This window comes from Saccopteryx bilineata, chromosome 3 (genome assembly GCF_036850765.1).
Source record: "Saccopteryx bilineata isolate mSacBil1 chromosome 3, mSacBil1_pri_phased_curated, whole genome shotgun sequence".
Lineage (NCBI taxonomy): Eukaryota > Metazoa > Chordata > Mammalia > Chiroptera > Emballonuridae > Saccopteryx > Saccopteryx bilineata.
In genome coordinates this window covers 20,374,970-20,393,845 of record NC_089492.1, presented here as the reverse complement: position 1 = coordinate 20,393,845, position 18,876 = coordinate 20,374,970, and positions in this window count along the sequence as shown.

The following is an 18,876-nucleotide window of genomic DNA, read 5'->3' as shown; positions in this document are numbered from 1 at the left end:
CAATAGATTTTATGAATGTGCAGCATATACTATCCATTGCAATTAAATATGATCACTCAGTGCTGTGTATTCAAACCCGATCACTATCGGAAAAAACGAGATTCACTTCCCTTCTCTTAATAAGGAGCACATTTGTGTCTGAATTAACCCAGACTCACTATTTGACCCTGAAAAGTAGGTGTTTTCCCAAGTTCTCCATATTTTTAACTTCTGTTCTATTATCATCTCCTGCTATACTTTCTCATTCTACCTGCTCTCCAACCTTTATTCAATCAGCTCTCAATTGTATATAACCAAGCCCAACATCTGTTTTTGCCTAAACTCCAGAAAGAAAGATTCCACTAGGAATCAAACTTGTGATTTTGAATGATGTGATTATGTATATGTATATGTATATGTATATGTATATGTATATATATATGATGTTAAAATTTAGGAAGAGGAGGCCATAAAGAGGAAGGAAATAGACAAACCCTATCTCTGTTGAAGGTATGAGTCATCCAGACCAGAAACCTCAGACGTTTGACATCTTTGGCAACTCTGCCTCCCACAGGCCCTACATTCAATCAGTTACCTAGTCCTCCCCTTATTTCTTTTCTAAAAGACTGTGTACCTCTTACTGCCTTTCTTTCCATCTTTCCATCCACACTGAACCTTCCCAAATTAAAAAGTGATTGTCTCTCCCAAGACATCTCATTGAGCATTACCTCCCTTACTCTCTCGCCCTCGGTTCGTCATTATACTGAGCTACCAATCAGTTCATTTCCCTTCTGCATCTTCAACTCCTCATGACAAAATCCCTGTTTTGCAATTGCCAAAATATACCGCCAAAGTGCTTACAACATTCACATTCTCCCATAACCTAGTCCAAAACACTGCTGGCCTCATTTTTCACTCTATTCTTCCAGGCAGGCCACTCTCCTGACCCACAAATGAGCCATTACCCAGACTCACCGACACTGCAGAACGTCTTGTTTCACACTTACTGCTACTAGGCAACTTGAAAGGCTTCAAAGGGCCTTTCAAATGCCACGGCTCCACGCTACCTACCCCTCTTCTTCGAAAGTCAAACTTAGATTCTGCCTTTTGTATGAAGCCTTCCCCAGATTCCAAATCAGAATCAGCAAGGCAGGAAGTCAACTTCTATGAGCCTTGCTTCCCTCTCAGGTAGCCATGCACCGTAGTGACTTGTAGAGCATTGTTTGGTGACTTACCTCCTTCCCATGCTGAAATGCAAGATTCTTGAGGGCAGAAGACCATCCAGGGATAGGTACTTAGTAACATCTGTTAAATTGAATTTGGATTTTGAAACATCCTCTTTATATTTTACTAAGAAATGTACTAGTGAACCCAAGTTTCAAATGCTCCATGTGGCCTTTTCTTCCTTTCTTTCTGTTCTTTCTTCTTTAATACATATGGGCTGATGGTTCCTGTGCCAACTGAAGCTTCTGGGTGGTCTTCATTGCAACAGCATATTTTTGGCAATATATCAGAGGAGACGTTTGTCCTCCTCCGAATATTGTCCTCATTATCATTAAGTTTGGGTTCATAATTCCATGTTGCTCTAAAAATAGTGAATTAAATGATCTTTAACTAAATACTAGGCATTAAAATATGAAGCAGAGAGATGAGAATTTTCCAATGGAAAAGAGTTATTTGTAGATTTAGAAGCCAGAAGTGTGAATTAAGAAAGTCATGCAAGTGAGGATGAGATAAACAATTACCTCTTTACACATGGATGGTGTTTTTTCTCTATATTTTAAACACTAAAATAGTGAAACAAATTAGCATAAGTCTGTCTACCCAGTAGCTATTCATTTTTACAGGTATTAAATTATAAAACACTTATTTGATATTTAATTGATGGCATAAATCCAACTGCCCAACTTCTCAGAGTGATCATACTTAGTAATATCATATGCATCCCATAGAAATAAGTGTGTGAGTGTGTATATGTTCATGTGCATGTGTCTATAAGTATGGAATCATCTGTTAAATGAGAACTTCCATTTAATTAACATTTTATCTTGGTGTTCACACAATTGATTTACCCTTCATGCACCTAGACAATCTGAATGGTGTGTAGACATGGGCGAATGATCAAGTGATCAGTATCAGTTACTATCTTGATTCTAAACTTTGTTCATCAGTAATTGTACACTGATCAAAAGACAGTAGACCTTCAGCTTTGGAAAGGAAGCTACTCTCCATGTTCTCTTTCTGCTCTGTGCCACAAGAGAAGGTCTGCTACATCACCTGGGTTTCCTTGCGATCTATCTGGCTGGAGGGTTTGACTAATGACAGCATCAGCTCAGAAAATGGGAAGAGAGACAGTCATATTTCACTGACTCTCTCTGCCATGGGCACACTCTCATAGATTCTTGTAAGAAGACCCCTACCCCTCCTGTTACCCCTCTGATTTCAGGCCTAGGGGCAGCTACTTCTGTCAGTTGCTAGGCCTTGGATGTTTCACCATCTTTTTTTGCCTCTTTAAACCCTATCCATGTCTTTCTCAATGACCTTTCACCAAACTCTCTTCAAATTCTTCTTTGAGGATTCCTAGTGTTATCTTCCCAGACTCTAACTCATACAGAAGGGCTTGGGATAAAATTATCCTTCTACCCTAGGGTCCAACATAGTCCCTATAATATAATTCAATAGTTAAACAAATAAAGGTTGAGTAGCTATCATGTGCCAGATACTATGTTAAGTGTTGGGGACCCCAGTGGTAAATGAGTGACATGCCCCCCACCTTGAGGATTTTATGGTCTAATTTTTTTTTACCTAGCTCGAGTGTTTTTTGAAAGTACCAGTGTATGAGCCTCACCTACTGCATGGGCACCTCTGGAGGTGGGCCTGAGGATGCAGTCTAAATAAGCACAGCTCATGATTCTTACATTCACTAATGCATGAGAGAGACCCTTTGACTGTAATATATATAAATAAGCATAGCACATGATTCTTACGTTCACTAATGCATGACAGATACCCTTTGACTATAATATATATATACATATATATATATTACATAATCTGTCACAAATGTGAGAATACAAAGACTGACCTTGATAAATGTGAGTTGGGTCAGAGCACGAAAGCATGAACTAATGTTGGGAATAAGGTAATTCAGATGTAGAGGGTAAGGTCAGTACAGTGGTTTGCAGTGTTGAGGACACTGGGATTACTTGCTGCCTTTTCATGGAGTAGGCAAAATTTGGGGTACAGGATGCTCTACAAGCTGTGCTAATTGTGTTTGCTCTAACTTTCATGCCCCTCCTCATTCCTCCCAAGCCAACACCCACAAACCCACTGGTACAGTCCTAGCTGCTGGGTTTCCCCAGCAGAGCAGAGCCCTGGGTTATCGTTCCAATTTGCTCTACTCTAGAATCTAGAGATAGGTCTGTCTGGAAAGAAAGACACAGACACTCATAGTTCAGAGCTAATTAAGTCAGTAAGATAAACAAGGTAAGACTCCTGGGAATAAGGGGAATATCTTGGGCCACAAGAAATTCACAAATTAGAGATTGAGAATAATGGTAATATCTAAGACTTTCAACCATGTCATTCATTCCTCCTAAGGACATCTGAGGTTTGTAGATTAGAAGCATGCCAATGACTACAGATGACTACTACATAACCATTGCAATTATCTCTTTAAAAAAAGTTTATTTATTCATTTTAGCAAGAGAGAAAGGGTGGGGGAGAGAGACAGGAACATCCAGTGCTTTCCTGTATGTGCCTGACTGGGGATCAAATTGGCAATCTCTGCACTTTGGGATGATGATGCTCCAACCAACTGAGCTATCTGACCAGGGTACAATTATCTTTTTATTAAATGATAATTTAATTAAATTATCATTCCCCTATTATTCATAGTCTTAAATTAAATGTTAGACAGTACTACCTAATCTGTTTTCAGTATTTTTAATTTCTTCTTTTTTTAAAAAAAGAATTCCAGACAAGATCCTTAAACTAATATCCAACTATGTATATTTCATAGCACAATACATATATAGTCACATGTATGTTAAGGCCCTTTAAAGAAGAAAGCATAATTAAAACCCATCTCATATTATCTCTTCCAAACACAAAGACACTTGAAGAATGCAACTACTACTTTAATTATGCCAGAGTTTCCCATGGCTATAGGTAAGAATCTTACAGAGTCCCAGCACAAATGTTATTTTATTGAAAGAGGCATGCTGCTTTATATCATGATCTCATTATTAGGTGACTAAAATCAATTCTATCTTTAGACCACAAAAGTGAAAATCCACATAAATTAGCCATCTAGAAACAGTCTGTTCTGTGAGTACATGTAAACAATTTGTAGAGATTAATAGATGGAATACATTCCCAAGACGGTCCAACTATTGGTTACCCTTGTAGTGTTGAGAGCGCTGGGATTACTGCCAGATACACTATTGGATAACTGTGAGGTGTCCTACCACGCAGGATGTGCTGCTCAGTGAGAAACTATGCTATGACTTATACTGTCATTAGACAAAATTTAAAATCTTGTTCAATGGTTGATCAGATATCCAGCATGATACTCTATTGATAGAGCCGAGGTCATAACCGAGGATCATTCTGCTCAATTAAGATACTTTTTATGACAATGAGCTATTCTAGCAGGTACATATTTCTTTACCATATTTCTGGCAGTGGGCTTGTTTTCTGATTCAGAATATCATCAGAGAAAAGTTTTATAATTTCTACTAAGGTCATGGTAAAATTTAGCCTCTGTGATGGGTGTCAGGACTCCTGCTTCATAGACTCCTTAGGAAAGACTATTCGAGGATAAGAATCATCCACACGCTTATGAAAGCACATTGACTATTACAGTGTGGACCCCTTCTTTAATTTTACAAAGAAATGAAGCCAGTGCTCAAAGACATACCTAAGTAATAATAATGACTAACCCTTATCCATGGTTTGCTATGTGCTAGGTTCTGTTCTAACTACTTCACATTAACATGAATTCATTTCATCTGAACAGCACTCTGTGAAGTAGGTATCATTATTATCCCCCTTTGGTAGATAAAGAAACTGAGGCATATGCAATGCCATAGCCAAACTCAAACATGTAGTTAGGTATAGAACTTGCTGGAACAAGGGTCTAATGTCCCACTATACTGTAATTTCATTTTGGTGGCAGAACTGGGACTCAAATCTATGGTTTTGACCTGACAACAAACATGGCAATTGTGTGTGTGCATGTGTGTGTGTCCAATTTGGTGAACACTAGTTACTTTTTAGCTAAACCAATATCCACTCTCTCTGCCCTAGCAATAGCCCCTTGGTTTTTCCTCTGTAGGAAGAAAAGCCCCTGTTCTTAGAGCCCATAAAAATGACTCAGTGCAAGAAAAGCAAGCATCTGATCCTGGCCTTGCTTATGAGAATATCGCATTCAGGAACCTGACAGAGTCAAGCCAAGAAAACCTCGGGGGACAGCTGGAATGAAATTCTAGGTTTTTCATTCTACGGCACTAGGTCCAGAGAAGGCTGAAGCTCCTGCAGCTGTCTCACCACCACAGGAAGTTGGAGCAAATGCAGAGAAAACAGAGCTTAGGTGTGGAGAGATAGAGCCTCAGTTCTGCATCATTGCCGGGACCCCCAAATAACACTGCACCCCAAGTCAGCTGCAACCCCTGCATTCTCCAGTTTTCTTTCTAGCTTAATTCAGTGACAATTGTATCAAAGCATTACACTGTTATGGAACTTTAAAATATTATAATTGTGTTTCTAGCCAATTATAAGCAGTTCAAACAAATAAATTTTCATGCTTTTCACCCAAAATAGTGTTTGCACAGATTTATGATGCATCTTACTTCCCAGACTTGGAGCTCTGTCATTTTTGACAGTATTTGACATCATAGTTACCCTAAGATAGTAAAGATATGAAGATGTTAGAAATGCTTTGGAAATTCAGCAAATGTATCCAAAACATGAATTCTAATAACTGGTGTGAACAACAGCAATATTTTGGGTATACCTTGTGCTTTCTCAAGCTCCGGGAATATTTTTATTTGATTAAATCAGCAGTTTTATTTAATAACCTTACACTACATATGTCCTTGACTTCATAAATTACTATTAATTTATTAATAGAAGGTTGGGATTTTTAGTACAATACCCTTCAAAACATACTGAAGGAAATAAGACACCAACTAGGCAAAATGTTTATTAAAACAGGTCATTAATCCTTTAGTATTTGAAAGCTTTTGTATAAAGATGACCAAGGAATTCAAATCCACACATGGAAATGGAGATTTCATGGAAAGTCACTGGCGGTCGTAAGATGATGAGAGACAAGATTCAATCTGTCCAGTGCAAAAGGTTTCCATTCAGCGTACAAGTGATATTTCAAATCATGAAAATAGAGCATATTATTTCCCGGAAAATGATGGGAAAGGCAAGAACCTAGGATTGAGATGAGACTGGTCAGTTAAAGGCAGACTTCTTCTTCTTCTCAATTAGTAAAGGAGACTGCGAAGAAACAACCCATATGAAAAAAAAAATCCAAGAGGAAGGAAACTATTTCAAAAAGGAGGGAAAGCAAAGAGGTTGAGTTATGTAAGTTAGACTGTATGGCTTTCAGTTGCTGCAGCCTTTGGCACAATATGTTCCAGTGGAAGGATGGGAACTGAAACCATAAGGGAGAGAGTTGGAGAATGAGTCAGAGGTGAGGAAGTGGAAGCAATGTGAACAGACAATTCTTTTAGGATGTCTGGCAATTAAGGAGCCACAGGATTAGTTACTTGAAAGTATGGATGAGGGCAAGACATCTTTAAGGATAGCAGATGCATGGTCATGTCCGCATGTGCAAACAAAATGTCCTGTGGAAAGTTAGAGATTGATAATGCAGATAAGAGAGGGCATAATTCAAGAAGCCACATCCTTAAGATGGCGACAGGTGGCATCTATAGCACATTCTCCATCTTGAGTGAAGGAGGGTGCCCATTCTCCACGGTGTCAGAGAAATGACAGAGATGCAGGCATGCGTGTATATTAGGTGACAGAAAGCAGAAAAGCATAAATGTGCAGGGCAGAATCCTCAGTTGCAAGATGGCTGGATGATTAAGAAGAAAATAAATTTATTACCAGTGTTCCTGGCAGCTCAAACAGTCATTGGGGGATCTGGAAAACCGACTCAAGACTTTGCTTTCTGAAATAACACCCCAAACTATCCTTAGAATTAGGTTGATAAAGGAATTACTGCTGCTACCACTGAGCTCATGTTGCAGCATCTGTGCAACTGGTATTCTGGTTCCCAGAAACTTGCCCATGAAGCCATCACCACTGTTTCTGCGATGGAGAAAGAGAGGGGATTCTTCTTCCTTTCCCTCTTGTAGATACAGCCCAGCCAAACTCCAGTGGCGCAATCGGTTAGCGCGGTACTTATACGCTCCAGCTCCAGCTCTGTAGTTCCAGTCTGATGCAGGAGCGTCTGAGGGTGGAGGTTGTGCCTTAGCTCCAAGGATGCTGGGAAAGCAAGCGTCTCACATAATTAGCTTCTATAAGGGGAGTTTTATCCCTTACTTCCTACAAAGACTCATAAAGTGAAGAGTAGTTTCAAATATTGAACAGGCAAAGAATGTATTCTACAGAGATATTCGATAACAGACAGAATATACTAGCTTTAAAAATCTTAACAAAAACTCTTTTCAAAGTTAGCAGTATTAACACATAGTAAAATACATAATAGTTATATATAAAACTTTAGGATTTTTAAACCAGAAAAAAAGAGAAATCACTTATGATGATATAACAAATACTTAAACACAGTTGCAGACATTGTAATTCCTGATACCAAAGATATTTCTTAGAAAAGAGCCATACCAGCCCTGGCCGGTTGGCTCAGTGGTAGAGTGTCGGCCTGGCGTGCGGAAGTCCTGGGTTCGATTCCCGGCCAGGGCACACAGGAGAGGCGCCCATCTGCTTCTCCACCCCTCCCCCTCTCCTTCCTCTCTGTCTCTCTCTTCCCTTCCCGGAGCTGAGGCTCCATTGGAGCAAAAGATGCCCGGGTGCTGGGGATGGCTTCATGGCCTCTGCCCCAGGCGCTAGAATGGCTCTGGTCGCAACAGAGCGAGGTCCCGGATGGGCAGAGCATCGCCCCCTGGTGGGCGTGCCGGGTGGATCCCAGTTGGGCGCATGTGGGAGTCTGTCTGCCTCCCCGTTTCCAGCTTCAGAAAAATACAAAAAAAAAAAAAAAAAAAGAAAAGTCATACCAAATTTTCATATTTCACCAGTTAGCCATGATCTCAAAAGAATGCTCACCACAGCTCATCAGTAGCCAAAATTATTATTTATTCATTTTACTGTTTTTCAAATATGGGTATTTATTGATTTTATAAATTCAAGTGGTGCCTGACCTGTGGTGGCGCAGTGAATAAAGTGTCGATCTGGGACGCTGAAACCCTGCACTTGTCTGGTCAAGACAAATATGGGAGTTGATGCTTCCTGCTCCTCCCCGGCCTTTCTCTCTCTCTCTCTTATCCCTAAAATGAATAAATAAAAAAAGAAAAATAAGTTAAAACATACTTTAAAAAAAAAGTCAAGTGGTACATAAAAGTTCCAATGAAGAAATAAAAACCACCTGTCAATGCAGTTATATTCATATGTGCCACTTAACAATTTCACAATTTTTCATCGTGGTATATTAGACATGCTGGTCTTTAATTTCTTTTTTACTGTTGATAAGATGCTGTTCACATTTTTCATTTCATTTACAATGTTATTTTTAATGATCGTTTAGAGCATTGATTTTTAACCTTTTTACACTTGAGGACTGGTGATAATAGAAGAACTATTTCGGGGACCACTAAGGCAGAAATCACCCTGAGCATAAGTAAATTCTACTAAAATCATTGAGTCTATAATCTTCATACATCAGGTTGGTTAACTCTTTCATGAACCGTCCTGAAATTTCTAGTGGACTGGTGGTTGAAAAACACCGGTTGAGGTTATTCATTTCATATAGATTATTCCTGATTTTTCAGATGAGAACCACAATGTCATGAACAGCCTCAGTGTGGAGCTCTTCATATCTGTGTGGTTATCACCGTAGGCCAAATTCTTACAAGGGAGATGACTGGGATAGAGTAATCTGACTCGTATACATTCTGATATGTATTGCGCAAATCACCTCCAGAACTAAAGCCAACACTGATTATATCTTCACCATCACGGCATGGAAGTGCCCATGGGAACCAAGACTATTTGAAAGACACTTGGAGGAAATGGGCAGAGTTATATAATTTCATACCTTCTGAGTCAGCTAACCTTGACCATCCAGAGTTACTGGGGCTCTATACTGTAATCAAGTTGACATTTACCATTCCTTTCAGAGAATTTCCCTGTGTATCAATCAGTGGCAGGATGTAATGTTGTAGCACAAAGACAGCAGTCAGCCAGTACCTCCAGACTTTCTTGTGTTGATAAGTTCAAAATCAGTATTCATAGGTGACTCTTCAGCTTACTTGGTCACCTACACAGAGCCCACGTGATAAAACCTCATAAAATATAGTTCTCAGAGACAGCATCTAGTCTAGTCTTTCCACCTCACAGCTAAGGAAACAAAAACCCAGAGAAATTTAGTGACTTTCTCCAGTTCACACAGCTTCTTAGCTAAAATAGGTAACAGAACCAAATTTAGTTTCTGTGCTATGATATTTTCTCCATCCATTTCTAGGTTAGATTATGTCATATGAGTTCAAGCCATTCTTAGATATGTTAAGCATTTGGAGAAGTAGGTTATCTCTTTTAGAATTTGACTTTTAAGCTAGATATCAGGTGGTGTAGCCTCTACCCCAACAATTCTGTAGACAATCTTTAAAAATTTATCAAATTATAAACAAAATGTGAATAAATAAAAGTAGCTTTCCTCACAACTTCTCCTAAAACAAATGCTGACAAATGAAATAAATTTCAATATACCATGGGAACATGTGACTAAATTTTTTGATAAACATTTCTAGAGGAAAAACAATATTATATGACTAGTAATTTTGATGTTTGGTACCATAGAGATACTTACCTGAAATAATGCTGCATATAAAACACAGTCAATAATAAATTCTAAGGAAGGAGGATTAGTCACTACTAACTGGCAGGGTTATATACTTTTGGATGAATGTGTTTTTGAACCAATTTCTCATTGCTAGTCTTTTTAAATGTGATATTTTGGTGGCTAATTTAGCTGAAGTACTACCTAGTGTCATACCCTAGTAAGAAAACTTACTGATTTAAAAGTATCTCTTTAAGAATTATGTGATCTGATAATGAAAGAGACTCATTTTCACATAGTACATCAGACAATTTCTGGACAAAATCAAATGAAGACTTTTCTTCTCAGTGAAAACGTTAAATTGGTGATCTCTATAGAGCTTCCACTTGCATGTCATTTGTTATCAAAAGTACATAAGGTCTCTGCCCTCCAGGGACTTACATACTCACCCTTTGTAACATGTTTGGTCACAAAAGTACAATGCATTCACACTTCACTTATGTATTACAAGTCACTGAAAAAATGCTTCTGATTTTTAAAAAAATCACCAGTCAAATATTACCAACAGTTACAATGAATCACTGATATCTTGGCTATAGTTTTTTTTATTCAAGTCTGCCAACTCCAAATGGTCTTCATATTCCTTCTACTCCGTTTTGGAGTATTATTCATTCAGGATGGACAATCCATTTGCTCAATAACCCAGATTCCACAGATCTAGATTTTATGAGAACAGTAAGCATATTCAATGAAAAGTACACTTTCAAGTCATGAGACAAAGTTTTTCTATCACTCAAGTTCAAAACTGTGTTTTCATCTTTGATTTATTCTCTACCATATCCCATATGCACAACCAGTCATCAAGTTTTATTGATACTTTCCCTTTGTCATATCACTTATTTCCATTATTTTTTTCTTCTCTGCAGCCACTTCCCCTTATTAGATTTCTATCTCATGCTTGATTGTTTAGCTCCATTGTTTTCCTTCTCTAATCCACAGATATACATTTTATTAAATATTTTTACCCTTTAGTTAAGTTATTCTCTTGTATCAAAATCTTCAGTGAGTTCATATTGATTAAGTCACAGATGCTAAATATTTGTAACATGCTTTCCTCATGTGTATCACCATTACATTCACGTCCACAATCATAGCACTCTTTCCAAATGAACCTTAAAAATTCTTCCCAGAGCTAATTTGTAATCTTTGTTAACACAACTTTTAGGACAATGTCTATAAATCAATCTATCTGCAGATTAATCAATTAATCAGATGTGACACAATATTTCTTATCCTAGGCTTTCAAAATGAAGTTTCATCTTCTTAATGTAGATTTCACATCTGCCTTAATCTTTTCCCAGCAACTTTCCCAATCCTTTCCCAGGAACTTTTCATAAGGTTTTATGGCAACCGTACTACCCTAGAAAAAACAAAACAACAACTTCTCTTTCTACCTCTGTGACATTTCTCACAGCATTCCTTCTGTCTGAAATGTCATCCCTGCTCCTTTCTTCTGATCAATATGACTTTGAAAAAGCCCCATTTCTGTGATATAACCTTTGTCGTCCAGTTAACATATTATAATATGTAGATTCCCTGCCTAAATCTGTAGTCATGTTGGTCTGTTTGACTCACTTGGTAACTACCTACATGCTACCTTTGACACTTCTTGTTACTGGTAAAGGAAAATATCAGTAACACGAGAATCACAATAAAGTAGAGTGAAGTGTAAATAAAACGAGAAGGTGATAAATACATATAACTGAAGTAAAAAATAATAATATTTGCTATTACATGTAAGCTTACATGTTGAGAACAAAGAGTGAAGTCATTAGGCTAAAGATAATCTGAACTTTTAGAAACAAAAATCTAATCTGGAGTTTATAACCAAGAACATGATATATACCACAGCAGAGAGATGAATTACACTAACTCTTCTTTTCCTTGGAGATATATTATCCAATTAACTGCCTGTGCTCTGTTTAGTTTTATAAAGCCAAATGAGATCATCCATATTCAGGCTTGTTCAACTCTACTCTCTCAAGTAGCAATCAAACAGCTGTCTTTAGTCGCAACTTTGTGACTCATAATACATTCATCCCAAAATGCCCTTGTACATCTTGTAGACCATATCATCATCATCATAATAATAGTAACACTTAGGCATTGTGTACAGTCTTTTTCATCTTCAAAGCTTGTTTAAATTCTATAATGCAGTGAAAACGTGACAAGTGGAAGAGGTATGGAAGGGTTTTATTGTCGAGGGAGAAGGGTGTTGAGCAGTGCAATCCCGGTTACAGTATGCAAAGCCCTGAGAGGTTCTGTAAGTTGGCAACGTGCATGTAAAATGAAACTTCAGAGCAGAAAATTATCAGGTTGAAATGATCTCTCCCTTTAGTGTAAATAAAGCAGAAATCTTAGCTATGAGAGAAATATCAACTGCTTATGTGGTTTAGTTCTGAAAGTCTAGGACTAGGACCCTGTCGAAGGTCATTCAACTTCATCTTTGGAAGAAACAAATGCCTCGGCCATCATTTAAAAAAATCTATATGCAAATTGAGATGTTTAGATGCTCACCTTTGGGAAATAGTTCATTCAAGCTAAATTTTTAGTTTTGTTATGATGTTATTCTTACCAGTCACCTGAACTGCCTGCCACACTTGTTTGTTTGCAGGCTCCTCTTTCTGCAGCTTAAATGACACATTTTTTTCTCCTCCAATGTCTCCTTGGAGCTTCTTCATTATTTCAGTTGTTCTTGGCTCTCATTCAGAAAAAACAAAATTACCCCAAATTTCCTTATTTGCATCCCAGGAAGAAAAATGCTGCTTCCTTTTTGCAGCTCAGTATTTTTCATTGGGAACCAACTATGTAACCATCCATTTCTATCCTCTATTATCCCACTTCTCCATTTCCTCTCAAGGAAGCTATAAACTGGTCATCACCACGGTTTTACTATCCAAACTAAAAGAGTTCTACTTATTTTGTTTTATTGAAATGAGCACATAACAAGGATTATTGCAATAAAACATTTCGTGGGCCACCAGTGCCCCTAGGTCCCAGGTAGGCAGTGCGGATTGTAGATGACAGCCAGCTCTCTACAGGAAGACACTTATACCACTTTAATCTGTACATACTGGTCACCAGTTCTGTTGTTGTGGTTCCTCAGAGTCTTTCTACTCAATTATTACATTTTTATTGGAACAAGGTTTGGGGGAAGTAGAGAAAACCAAAATATACCATTTTCCCTTTTGCCATTCTGTGTTTATCTAAAAGGGCAGGGAACACATCTTCTCCCTGAGAAGCTTTCCTGACTCATCTGTGGACCCTCAACCACTTTAATCTGGGTCATGACCCAAGAAAGGGAACCAAAGTTTTATGACAATTTTTAAGTATCAGAATAATATATTTTCAATTATTTTCTATAGCTATTTTGCTTTATACATCTTTAATTTATATCATCAGTTCTGTAACCATTTCCAGTTCTTTAGCAGTACTCACATTTTAACATATTTCTTAGCGTTGACAATTTAATATAATGTTGGCATCCAACTGCAAACTCCATTAGTATAGAGGCTCTTCTCCTTTCTTTAAGAAGCGAGAAGAAAAATATACTTGTAATCCTCTTTAAGTACCTTTATATAACAAAATGTACAGTCACTGAGTATGTTCTTTGGATTTTGGCCTCTTTTTTTCCCATAGATTTTTTTTCTTGATGTTTGACTAATTCAGCGAGTGTTATTTGGGAAGAAAAATTAATGCTTTACTAACGTGTGAATGTATTACTTTATGTTTTATCTCATTTAGCATTCTTTTGAGCAATGCTATATTTCCAAAAACTAATTTGTTCATATGTTATCATGCTGTTTTCTAAGTCTTTAGACATTAAGATTTTTGTTTTTCTGTTCATCTGTTTATTTTAACTATAGTATTGAATCTTCAGTAACTCTTCTCATCTTTGAGATACATAAAATCCTTCATAATGTTGAATATAGTATTTAAGAGTATTATCTAAAACAGGTAGTCAACCTTTTTATACCTACCACCTACTTTTGTATCTCTGTTAGTAGTAAAATTTTCTAACCATCCACCGGTTCCACAGTAATGGTGATTTATAAAGTAGGGAAGTAACTTTACTTTATAAAATTTATAAAGCAGAGTTACAGCAAGTTAAAGCATATAATAATAATTACTTACCAAGTATTTTGTTGGATTTTCGCTAAGTTTGGCAGAATAAATCTTTATAAAATAACTTATTATAGTTAAATCTTTTTATTTATACTTTGGTTGCTCTGCTACTGCCCACCATGAAAGCTGGAATGCCCACTAGTGGGTGGTAGGGACCAGGTTGACTACCACTGATCTAAAACAAGAACTAAAGGGGAATACATAGCTCTATGGGCCTGGAGGTTGGAATGGGTGGGCGGGTCATGATTTGCCTTTGGCATATCTGGGTCCTCTTTACAATGAGATGTATTACACACGAGGTTTGCTGTACTACATTGTTTTTTTTAATTTGACTCCATGTAACAACTTTGCCTACAGTGTGATCCACTTATAAGCACTCCATTATGATAATTAAGTTACGTCTTCACAATTTTAGCAAGGACTGAAATTTATGTAATGATATGTAAAGTCACGTTAGTTAACTCATTTATATTTTGCATATGCTCAAAAATATTCCTTGATGTTATCAGTGCACAGTCAAGTTTATTAAACACTTATGGTAGAGCAAGCAATAGAATTGCCTTCTCTTTCATTTTGAAGGAAATCCTTCACATCTTTCTGCCTGTTAAATTAGTTTTTCTCCATATCATAAAAGTCCCCATTCCCTATGCATTGAGGTACTAGCATTTTTTAAGAGAGTGTTTTATTTTAGAGGTTGTTTCATTATTTTGCACATGGTTCATTGACTTGAATATACATCTCAAAGATTTTCTTTTAACTGACATGCAAATTTTCAGAGATAGAAGTCCAGAAATGTTATTGATACACCACTTGGAAAGGCATACCTTTCTACCTAGGTTTAATTTGAGTAGCTCATGAAAATGGAGAGTAAATTGGTTACATTTTTCACATTATCAAATTATTTGTATCCTGTCAGGAGCAGTGGATGTTAGCCTCCTTTGGTTAGGAATCATTCCTTTCTTGATCATACATTTTTAACACAAAAGGCTCTGAGAATCATCAACCAATTGCTCAACTTCTAAGTCTTGCAATCTGTATGTATCTAAATCAGTAAAGAGAAAATGATGCCGGGCTTGTGCAAGTATATAATTTAAACATGTTTCTTTTATAACAATAAATCAGATAAAATTACAAAATACATATATTCATCATTAAGATGGCATAAATGTTGTGCCTATGCCAAAGAAGAAAGCTCAAATAAAGCATTTGTTTCTAGTATATATCCTTGATGACATCTGAATGCATTTCTTGATGGCAATGAAAACTATTATATTCAATAAGTTTTTCTAAATATTTAGAAACTTTTCAAGATATGTGTCTTTATATATATATATATATATATCCAAAAAAATACTAAGTGGTAGATAGAAATACTTAGAATCAAAGTCTGAAAGAATTGAAAGAAACCTAAAATCTTGACCAATTGCCCAAGCAATGTAGAAATGCCTTTGTTCTATTCAGTCAGTCTCTCCCTGAATACTTCCGGGCACAGGAAAATGATCGCTTCATAAGGTAGGTAGATTCATTTTTGGATATTTCTAAATGAAAAAAAACCTCTTCCCTGGTTTTCTGCAACATCCACCTATTGTTCCTGGCTACAGAGTCTGTATCTGCGCAAAACAATGTATTCTCTTCCATGTACTTCTCCTTACATCATTAAAAACTACTCTATCAGTCTTTTTAAGTCTCTCAGTGGCTTGCCACTGTGACTTAAATGCCCTTCCTCAGCCTACTCACTCTTGTTTGTTCAGGCTTTAATTTAATAATATCCTCCAAATAATATCTGGTGCCCAACAATTGGAAAATAGAATTGTTGAGATGTGTTCTGATTAGATGTAGGTGCAATGGTAATACTCTTTTCCTCCAGCTTAAATTAATAGACCCCACATTGTTGTCACCATTTTAGTGTGGTCGTCACACAACTGGCTCATACTGCACATGTTGGCAATTAAAACCCACAAGTCTTTTCATACAGCTCTTGATACAGACATTTTCATCTGTCCCGGACCAGTAAATAACTTTATCACCTGAAACACCTTACTGCTTTGTGTTCATGTCATGGCTTTTAATTAGTTCAGTTAATAATGATTTGTAATGAAAATCAGAAATGAGGTTAGTCTGTCAACATGTTTTTTTAAGTTACTCAAGAAGACTTCCAGTAATTACTGGAGTCTCCCCCACCCCTGTTTTTTGTATAAGCCATTTATATGACAACATAATCTTGAATCTGACTGGGGGCTGACACGTTTGTTAGCATCTAGTTGATACAATCTGCTTTTAGCCCTTTTAGAGAACTGGAATATTTTCACATCTCCAGTCTGTTGGCATCTCTCCTGTTGTCCATGATTTCCCAAAGAGTTTCCTCATCTCATCTGCGAGTTCTTTCAGCATCACGGATGCTATCCAGAAGGAGACTTGAACTCATTGGAAGTGCTAGTTACTTGCTATTATCTCCTCATCTAGTCTGGAATTTAGTGCTCTCTTCACAAGGTACGCTCTAACCTTTCCAGTTGGAAGATCATGCTCTTTGATAGAAAAGTGGGAAAGAGTTGAGTACTACTGCTTATTTTTTACTGCCTACTAACATTGCAGCATCCTTCCCCAGTACAAACAGAGAACCCTTCCTTGTTCATGTCTTAAAACCATAAAATAGTAATATTAATAAAAACAAAAAAGAACCCATTTTTATTTTTAGCATTCTTATCATTCATAGTCAAAAGGCTTAATAATATTAATTAGTGTGTGGAGCTGTTTTCATGCTGTGGCAATTGGGAACTCTCAAAAGTAGAAACTTGGAGAGCACTGGCAGATGGGATGAATCCATGATGAAATCTGAATTCTACATCGTGCCTTTGAAATGCTGTGAGACTCTCTAAAGAAGGGTTTCTTTTATTTTACTTCTGAAGTGGAATAAATTGTTGTAAAATCAGGAGACAAGTTTGTTTTTAATTCAAAGAATAAAACTTGATTCAAAACCAAGTTTTCAGACGTTATTAGCAAATATGTGCATTTTTGTCATTTACACTTTGTACGTTTAAAAATTCAATTAGAAATACAAAAAAAAATCCTTTCAAAGAATTCTGCAAGACAGGGAAAAATTGTATTTCTAAACTGCAGATTTTATAATGACTTAGTGGAAGTTCTCTGAAAACATTGTGGGTACATGGTCTTGTAAAATAAGGGAACCTACCTGGCCCTCGAGTTTAATGGTCCAGAATAGCCCGTGCTTTAATGTCCTTAAAATACTTCGTAAGCAGATTACAGGGCCTTTTGGGTTTTCCTTTTTAGATTTTAGAAGATGATATGTATTGATTGCTTAACATATGGTTATATAGATTTATTTACGTAGGTTTGACTATACTAAATACATGTCAATATGTACACATTGACGTATTACTCCCAGGCTAAGGAAACATTAATTAGCAGCTGCGCATACAAACAGGCTCTTTCCCTATATCACTTTGTAACCATATATATACAAACATTTTGAATTGTAGTATAAAAGTGCTAATGTTTTACAGAAATAGGACTTTATTTTTGTATGTAAACATCTGCCAAAACAGTATATTTTTATGCTAAATAATTGTAAAACTTGAACTTATTAGAAGTAAATTAAAAATGTATACATGCTAGTCTATCAAAAAGAAGAAGATAACATTACTATTTTCTCAGATTGACAGAAAGAATTTCTGTCAATATCTTTTAAAGGAAAACCTAAACAAATTAAGTAAAGTGTCCTCAATAATTATGATTCCAAAATGAAAAATACATAGAAATGGGAAAATAAAAGGTTTAAAGAACATTTTCAAATATTATTACAGTGTGACAAAATTAAACAATACTAACATAACCAGTAGGAATTAGTTATGAGGTCTTATTTCTAAACATATGATAAACTATTGTCCACAAAATAAAGAAGGGCTGATAAATAATGGAAAGGTATGCATATATATATGCATAGTGATGTGAGGGGTTATCACAAACACCAGGAAATGCAGCTAAACATTCATCCACAGCCCCTGGGCTTTACCCCTGTTGGATGCAGACACTCTTCTGGATCAGGCTCAGTCCAAGTGGGCTGTCAAAGTGACTTACGTCTCCCCTGCTCTTACACCGCCCTTGCGATTCTACCTCTGTGTGGTTTTATTTACTTCTCTTCTTCCTTCTCTGCTAGTCTGCATACTTTCTCCCTACTTGGTCAGGTTGCTGATGCTACAATGATAGACTTGAATCCATTTTGTTTATCTCAGACAACTGCAGCTGTTAAGAAGAAATTATTCTAATGTTATTTCACCTTTCCAAACTGTCGTCTTTTGGTAATATTCAGTGGAATGAGATTAACTCTTGTGTAGATAAGTTTAATTCATTCTGTACCATGGTAACTGACTGAAGGCTAACTCTCTGCCAGCCATCTCCCATTTAACAGCGTTGTGTACAGGGAAATGGAAGGACGAACTATAAATCCTGTGAGTGCAAAGCCTGTGTCAACTTGTTCATCATGTCTCAGTGCTTAGCACATAGTAGGTGCATAAAATATTTGTTAAATTTTCAGTGAGTCGATTGATCAGTAAAAATCAATCACTACATAGACTATAAATGTCAACCCAGTCCCACCAACCTAATAAAAAATTGTGTGAAACTACATGGACAATATAATTGTCCTATTTTAATTTATATGCACA